General features: G+C 38.6%; 1 pseudogene; it reads left to right on the top strand.

Moving 5' to 3' along the window:
* The first annotated feature begins 232 nt into the window (after positions 1-232).
* LOC143857268 (glucose-1-phosphate adenylyltransferase small subunit, chloroplastic/amyloplastic-like) lies at positions 233-6,849 on the top strand (annotated as a pseudogene).
* The last annotated feature ends 2,280 nt before the right edge of the window (positions 6,850-9,129 follow it).

Here is a 9,129-nt window from a genome sequence, read left to right as displayed (position 1 = left end):
GACCCTAACCCTCTGGCCTTCGATCATCTACTCCGACCAAGTCCTTGCCGGATTCTGGTTAAATTCCGACCAATCTTTATTCACAACAAGCTTTTCTCCTTCCTCCTCTGCTAGATCTATGTTCTTTTGATTTTGTTTAAAAAAAAAAAAAAAAACCTAATTCCTTCAAAATCCTAAATCCTCTGCAATTATTCTTCTCCGGTGAATCCACCGGCAAATTCGAGCTCCGGCTGACCTCCAATCTCCGAGTAAAAGCAAAATAACAAGAAGCACTCTCACTCCAATATGGCGACAGCAAATTTAGGCATTTTGAGGCTTCCTTCTTCAAAAACCTTAACATCCTCAAATCCATCCAATCTCAGTCGGAAATCCACATCAATTTTTCTCAGATCTTCAAACCAGAGCCTCTCTTCTTCTTCATCTCACCTCTCAGGCGACAAGATCCCGTCGAGAGCTGTTTTCAATCGCCGGAAAAACGCCTCCAATGGACAATCTCCGGTCCTTATTTCTCCAAAAGCAGTCTCCGATTCTCAGAATTCACAGATTTGTCTCGATCTTGACGCCAGCCGAAGTGTTCTAGGAATTATACTTGAGGGGGGAGTTGGGACCCGCCTATACCCTCTTACAAAGAAGAGAGCAAAACATGTTGTTCCTTTGGGAGCTAATTATAGGCTGATTGATATTCCTGTGAGCAACTGCTTGAACAGCATATCAAAGATCTATGTTTTGACACATTTCAATTCTGCTTCTCTCAACCGACATCTTTCACGGGCATATGGAAGTAATATGGGTGGATACAAGAATGATAGATTCGTAGAAGTTCTAGCTGCTTAGCAAAGCCCTGAGAATCCTAACTGATCCGAGGGAACAGTTGATTCTGTAAGACAGTATTTGTGGTTATTTGAAGAACAAAATGTTATGGAATTCCTCCTTCTTGCTTAAGATCATTTATATCGTATGGATTATGAGAGGTTTATTCAAGTACATAGAGAAAACTGATGCAGATATCACTGTGGCTGCTCTGCCAATGGATGAAAAATGTGCCACTGCATTTGGTCTGATGAAAATTGATGAAGAAGGTCGCATAATTGAATTTGCAGAGAAAACAAAAGGGGAGCAGTTGAAAGCAATGAAGGTTGATACTACCATTTTAGGCTTTGATGATGCGAGAGCAAAAGAAATGCCTTATATCGCTAGTATGGGTATCTATGTGGTCAGCAAAGACGTGATGTTGCAGTTACTTCGTGAAAAGTTCCCTGGAGCCAATGATTTTGGAACTGAAGTTATTCCTGGTGCAACATCCATTGGAATGTGGGTGCAAGCCTACTTGTATGATGGTTATTGGGAAGTGTAGACACCCCATTTTGACCGGACCCAAGTTCATTGTGTTTGAGCAAAACCCCATCCAATCACCAAGCTAGGATCCCAAATTGCATCATTAGTTAGGATCGGGTCTCACCGAGGCCCCCGCCAAATTTCATCAAAATCCGATCTGATTGGTCAAATAAGACGAGCCGAGAAAGGATGTGTAGTACAAATCCAAAGGGGGGTGAATTATCTGCTCAGGAGGTTGTCCAAGTAAAAGAGGGGCGAATTATCTTGTGATGGTCGCGCCCAAGCCAAATAAGACAAAAATGGCGGGCGCGACTCATCCAGTTTTGTGCGCCCATCAAATGGGGTTGCAGATATCAACCGGTTCTTTTAACATATAAAAAAAATCAAAACGAAAAAAAGAGAGGAGAGATCACTGTTCATTCTCGGCTAAAACAGAGAAGAGAGAGAGCGAGAGCAGAGAGAAATTAGAGGTTTTCTTTTTCTTCCTCCGTCGATTGTCTTCTCCGATCGTTCGCCGGAAATCCTATCTCCGATCCGGAGTTGTGAGAAAAAGCAAAGAAGAGAGAAAGATAGAAGATCCTTAAACCTCATTTCTTTTCTTTCCGGTCACCTTCTCAGATCAGATCTGCCGGATCCCGTCCAGCCTCCGGCAATTGTGCTTGGATTCTAGTGCTCCAGTTCATTTTCTGTTGTTCAAATCCTAGAAAACGTTTGTTGATTTCCTGTTATTACCTCATTTCTAACCTTGAAACCCTAACCAATTGTCTTCTCCGACGGATCTACCGGCCGGAATTTAATCTCTTCATCTCATCATCTCCTCTAACTACTCTTGCCGGATTTTGGTTAAATCCCGGTTAATCTTCTTCTGCTACAAGCTTTTCTTCCTTTTCCTCTAATTAGATCTGTGTCTGTTTGATCTTAATCTCTTTAAATCCTAAATCTCAGATTTAAATCTCTAAGCCTTTGGTTATTTCATCCAAACCTTAGATCTGAGGTTTCAAACCCTTGATCTATTCGTATATTCTTTAGATCTGATTTTTACTGGTTCAGATCTCATTGTTGGTGAATAAGTTTTGGGCATTCCACTTGATCTTGAGCAAGGAGACATCATTTGCAAGCAGATCTACACCTTTGAGCATCGAATCCAAAGCTTTTGTATCTGTTTTACTTTGATCAAGATCAGTTTCCCCTGGATTTGTTTGAGATCTAATAGTAAGGAAGCGATTTCAGTTGCAATACAGGTATTTAACAAATTCTCCTTAATTTCTGTTGTATTTTGTTAATATTCATGCTTATTTAAGAAGATCAGTATTTGATTTCACTAAGAAAGATCAGTATTTGATCTGTTTTGTGGACGAGGAGATACTTTTATTTATTTATTTTATTTTTCATTTTTATAAAAGAAAATGGAAGATCATCTTCCTTTGAAATTCCCCTGAATTGCTAATAGTTGTAGAGATTTTGATTTGGATCTCAAATTTTAATTTCATATGATTCAATTCTTTATTGCTTATGGCATTCACGTGATTTATGTTCCTGAATCCCTCCCCATAAAATTGGAAAGATGTTTAAATGTTTGGCCCATTTGTTCCCTGTGGAAAATTGTGAAGTGCCGAGATGAGCATGGTATATATAATGGGATTATATGTTGTCATATTTGTGGAGTTTTGGATCTGTATTTTTGAATCGGTAGAGAGGAGCTTGTGAAGAATTATAATAGTATTTGACTATTCTTTCCCACCCTAACAGATAAGGTGTTTTAGTGGAGGAATTTAAAGAATAATAGTGTTAATGTCAACTCCTGTGTTAATATATAGTCATGGTGGTTAATTGCATGGCCTTGATTGTGTTATTCTCCCTGATCAGTTTATGAGTGTTGCATGGTTCTCTAAATTATTAGAAGATGAGTTACTGCGTAAAGGATTATGGTTGTGTTGTTTCATAAAGAATTCATGATCATAGTTTCAAGATTTGAATATATTACTCATGAAATCTGCTGGTAATTTCTCTTTGCTACAGATTTTGTTCTTAACTGTTTACTCAATAGCTGTGTCTAAAAGAATGATATATGTGTTCACAGAGTTAAAGGGGATTGATTCGCAACCATGATTTAAAATTTTCAAATCTCTCTCTTGTTGCAAGTGTCAAGGACAGGATAAATAGTCGGGAAATGATATCAACACTCTAATGCATTGATTTCAAGTTCTATTAAATTGCTTTTAGTATTTAAAAGGATATCAATAAGTTATTATTGGTTATAAAAACCTCTTACTAGCTCATCAAATATTAAAATATTGAAGTGTTTAATATCATTTTTTTTATTTCATTAGGCTACCCAGCGGCTGGTCTGGGCTAATTAATTTTATTTTAAATAAATTGTTTAATTGAAGAAGGAAATCAGATGATTTGCACTATTCGATGTTCTTGACACGAATATCGTCTCATTTCAAGGCGGTTTGTAGAAATATTATACGTGTAGGAAATCAGATGATTACTTTGGCATCATCTGATTTCATTGGAGTCCCAATATTGGGGTGGTGTTTGTGTTTGGGCATAGAAGTGTTTGATATTGTTTTTGCTTTATTAGGCTATCCAGCGGCTGGTCTGGACTAATTAATGTTGTTTATCATTTTATGATTGCTACAGGTTGTGCACTCTTTAGTTGAAGATCATAATTTGCTGATATTTGATTTGTTTTTATAATAATTGATTGAAAATTTGAGATTATCTGGTATCCTTTTTCCTCTTTCTTTGGATAGACTAGCGCAGTCTTCTAGACTTCTTTAGATACTAGAACCTGTACTAGGAGGCATATTCTGTCTCATTAGGAAGTCCTCCTTTGGAGGCAAGCCTCCTTTTTAGCTTAACCTCAAGGAGGTTGCTTTGATTTTGATAAATGGTGTACCTTTAGAAGGCATGCTTGGCCTCATTTGTAGAATCCTCTCTGAGGTTGCACTTCAATTTGTTCCTCTGTTAATTAGAGACCAATTTGGTCAATTAGTTGTCTTAGCCTTGCTTACCCCTTGCATGGGCAATGATAAGGTTACTTGGAGCCCATCTTTATGTGTGTTTGGGAGACCCGCCCGGTCTCATTCTCTCACTAGTTCTCCTCTTTGTGCGTCGTTTGGTTTTGGAAGAACACCCTACTCGGCTTGGCTTCATACCCCTACCCTTATGGGTATTGGGTTGCGCATTTGTTGCACCCTAGGGCTAGGCAGCTGTCCGGCCCGGCTGGGTGTTTTACCTTTGCCAAATATGCACAGGGTCTCTTATTCTTTTTTTACGTCATTTGTGTCTCGGAGACAAGCCTTGTCTCATGTATAGAGTTTCCCCTTTAGGAGGCTTACCTAGCCTCATGTTAGAGTGGCCTCCTCTTTTAGAGTGAGTCTTTGACTCGGTAGTGTTATTAGAGAGTCTCTGACTCATTTGCTCCCCTCTTTAGTGTCGTTAGTTCGGAGTTTCTCCTTTAGAGTTGTTGATTACTTCGCTTCGATTCAAGACTAACTCAATCTTATTAGAGCCTTCCCTGCTTGGGATCTTAGATTGTTTTCTCTGTTCTTGGGGCGCTATCTTTCTTGTTGTGGTTTGTCTCTTTGAGACGCTAGTTGCTTATTTGGGGTTTTCCCTTTAGATTTAGGGCTTTGCCCTAGTTTGTGGTGTTACTTGCATGTTCCCTTTAAGATTGAAAACATTTAAATGTTCAGAGCATTTGAAAAGCTTTAAAACCCAAAAATATTAGAAATTTGAAACTCAAAAACATTGGAAAAACTTTAAAAACATCAAAAACATTAAAAAATATCAAAAATATAAAGTGTTGAATGTTTTAGAGGTAGCAATTAGGAGAATTCGTTTCGAACTACGTTGGATTGATCCTCTTCCACGAGGTACGTAGTGCAGCTCGGGATTTATATCCCAAGTCCAGCCAAACTTTTGTAAATAATATTTTAAATCTTTTTGAATAAGCAATCTTTAAAACCCTGTTTTCAAAAGATCTTCCTCTAGAGTTAGGAGTTTCTCCTAGATAGAGAGTTTTAGAGTTAGGATTGTCTTTTGTTAGGTTGCTTAATTGTTTGTTTGTTGTGTGTTTGTTTTAGAGTTAGGGGTCTGTCCTAGAGTTATAGGAGCGCCTCCGTCCGGTCAGCTGGCGATCCACATCGCCGACTGATGACTAGCATAGGATGCGTTAGTCCACCCTTTGTTTTCCTTAGGAAACGCAGCCTAGTTACACATAGGTTGTAGGAACCACTTACATTAACCTAGGGCTAACATGCATTTAGTTAGGGCATATAGGGTGTCCTAAAATCCACAATTCACTGGAATTTAAATAATCGTACAAGAAACTTTAATAACTAGTCCAGTCTTTTAGATCGAGTCTAAGATAGAGGTCTATGTGTCTTAGACATCATAGCTTAGAATAGGCGCGAAGAACTACGTTGCCTTGATTCTCGTGGAGGCGGGGATACGTAGGCTTCTTTGGATGAATATCAGACCATCCGAGGACTCGGGCTAATAATTTAGAGTCTTAGGATTTGTTGTTTTGTTATATTGTGTGTTTTGATGTGTTTTCTTGCTTTATCGTACTGATCCTATACCTTTAGCTATAGCTTGCATGTGTTTGCACATCAGAATTTAGACACCCATTAGGCATGTCACTCATAACCTAGCTATGCTTAGGTGACACACCTTTCATTTTATTTTATATGTGTTTATTATTTTTTATCCTCAGGAAATGCATGCTTAGGTAGACGACTCATGAGGATTGTTCCCATTTCACATGATTTTTACCCAAACTTCTTTGGAGTTAATAATAAATGGCATAAGAGACCAAGTGCTTGCACTCGGACGAATCGGGGGTGCTCTCAGACCTTCCCCATTCGTAACCAGGCACGAACCCATATATATTTCTGGTTATCCATGGTATACAGAGCATATTTTTGTTTAAAGGATCCATGGCCGTATACCGTGGATGGCGACTCTGAGTTTGTTTAGGTACGTTTTGAATCCGGACTTTTTCCCGAATCGAAAGGTATCTCTTTTATATCGCCACTCGTGTTATGCTATGAGGGTGGCATCCGTTTCGAGAGTTCCTTGGTAGAGCTCTCCACACATGTGGATGATCCTAAGAGGCCGCTGGGGGCTCGTCTCCCACCTCTCTCCCGGATCGGGGTCCACAGGAAGATATTGGTACCATTGAAGCTTTCTATAATGCAAATCTGGGGATAACCAAAAAGCCAGTACCAAATTTCAGCTTTTATGATCGTTCTTCTCCGATCTATACGTAACCTCATTACTTACCACTTTCCAAGATGCTTGATGCCGATGTTACAGATAGTGTTATTGGCGAGAGTTGTGTGATTAAAAACTGCAAAATTCACCATTCAGTGGTTGGGATTCGTTCATGTATTTCAGAGGGTGCAATCATTGAAGACACATTGCTAATGGGCGCAGATTATTACGAGACGGATGCTGACAGGAGGTTTTTGGCTGCAAAAGATCACCAACCAGGATAATGTGCAAGAGAGTTGGCAAGGAAACATTCGCTCATCTCAGGTAATCTCTTATCTATCCTTTACATGGTTTATTATCTTGGGTATGATTTTTGATGATGATCTATGTTTGGAAAGTGACCGAGTAATAGGTGGTAGCGTTTGTCTCTGTTTCTCATAAACCAAAGAATTTCTTCTCAAAATACCTGTGGTTTCATAAATTGGTTTGTTACTTTGCTGATTTTTTTTGTCAAAAAGTCACAGTAATCAGCTAGTTGCCCTCTCACTGTAACCTCTTTTCATAAGCGGGTGCAAGACCTGTTACCCTTGCTGTTGTAGCACTAGTTGAGCCAGTGATAGTGAAATTTTGTATCCCAAGTGTTGAGAAACAGGCTGCCCTTGTTGTAGTCGCATTTGTGTTCCTGTTATTGTGACGCTTGCTACCCTGGATTGTGTGACATTTGTTACCCCTGCTGTTGCTGAAAGAGTTGCTAATGCTGTGATGATACTTGTAAGCCCCTGTTTTATCTACAATCTATCCCTGTTTTAGCACAAAATATGGACCAAATCTGTCCCTGTAAAGCACAAAATATGCACACATTTCAGCCCCCATTTTGAGCACATTTCAGCCCATGAGTTGCCCCTGTTTCATGCACGTTTTAAGCACATTTCAGCCCCATTTTAAAGCACGAATAGGCCCCCTGTTTGGCACAATTCTGTCCACCAAATCTGCCCCCTGTTTGGCACAAGTTCTGTCCACCAATTCAGCCCTTGTTATGCACAGTCCGAATCCAAAATTCAGCCCTTGTTTTTATGCACATTTCAACCCAAGTTTTCTGTGTCATAATGTCAGCTCATTCATTTATATTTCAGCCCAAGTTATGTGTGTGTGTATACATATATATGTATGAGTATGTGAGTGTATAGTTGGTTCATATGATAAAGAGGAGAAGGTATTATAAATATCTATATTTCAATTGGGATAAATGATTATATGAATGTGATTGTATCATATAAAGTGTCTTCTGTCAAGCTTTATTGATATTCATAGCCATGTTATGTGTTAATTGGTTCTTGCTCACCAAATTTATGGGAATAGCTTTGAGCAGGGGATTTTCATGTATTTACACCATCAATTTCATTTAATGGCATTGAATCCTTTTGTTCCTCCCATCATATTAGACAGTTGGTTGAATTCTCAGAAAGGTGGTCATTTTGACCGGGAGCAAGACAAGAAATGCAAGCTTTTGTTCATATCATTGCTCTATTCTATGTCCTAACCTATAGCATTAGTCAGTTTCAGCAATAGTATGAAACGGGTCTGCCATTGTTATTTCAATCAATTGCTCATCATATCCTTTTGTGAAACTACAATAGTTTAGGTGGTTTACCTTGGTATAATTCGTGAGGCATGGCGATGCCCATAGCAGCCCCACCTTGTTTTCCTTCAATTTTTGCTTATGAGTTGGTGATGTTTCTATTTATTCTAGATGAATTTTGTGAGAATCCTTTTTAGGAATGGTAAGGACCCTTGATTATTAAGGTTATCATCATTTCTTATAATGACACAAGCTTAGCTTATCTAATCGTTTGTCCCTAACAATTTTTAACCAAACTTCGTTTGAACATTGGGTTAAAATGCATGCCTCAACATGTGGCTATGATATTAGCATCATCCCTGTTTCCATGTTTGCTTGAGTGTCATTTTGTTCATACAATGAAAGTGAATGTTTCTTTTATTTTACACTTTGTATGCTTAGAAAATACCCTTAAATGCTTGCTGTCCAGCCCTTTGTTTTCTATTTTCGGATTTCTAAAGCTTAAAATCACCAAAAACAAACATATCAATTTTGTAGATCTCGTCAAGCCGGTCAGTTCGACATATGGCGGCCCAAATTTGGCCAAAAGACGAGAGAGTTATGCCCGTTTGAAGTTTTCGGCCCATAACGTTTGTCAAGTTTTTTTTTAGAAATTTTCATGTCGAGTAATTTTTGGGGTGCTTCTGATCGGAATTGTTCGAAACTGTCAACTGGAAAAGTGTTCGTTATAATATCTCCTAAAACTGTCTTATTGAGCAAATATTTTCATAAATGCTTTTTAATATGTCAAAAACGACTTGCAAGCTTCAGTTTTCCTGAAACAACTGTCATTTCTGCAACAGCAGCTTGTTGGCCATTTTTAGGCTATTCCAGGTATGTTTCGTCTGAAGCCATATGAAGAAAAAATGTTCTTAAAAAGATTTTCTAATACTTTGTCGTTGGGTGAATTTTTCCAGAAGCGATGTTTTAAGTGTCAAAACTGAGCCCGA

This window comes from Tasmannia lanceolata, unplaced genomic scaffold (assembly GCF_043159265.1).
Source record: "Tasmannia lanceolata isolate RefF3 unplaced genomic scaffold, GAP_Taslan_0.1 ptg000024l, whole genome shotgun sequence".
Taxonomy (NCBI): Eukaryota; Viridiplantae; Streptophyta; class Magnoliopsida; order Canellales; family Winteraceae; genus Tasmannia; species Tasmannia lanceolata.
This window is presented reverse-complemented; position numbering and strand designations above follow the sequence as displayed.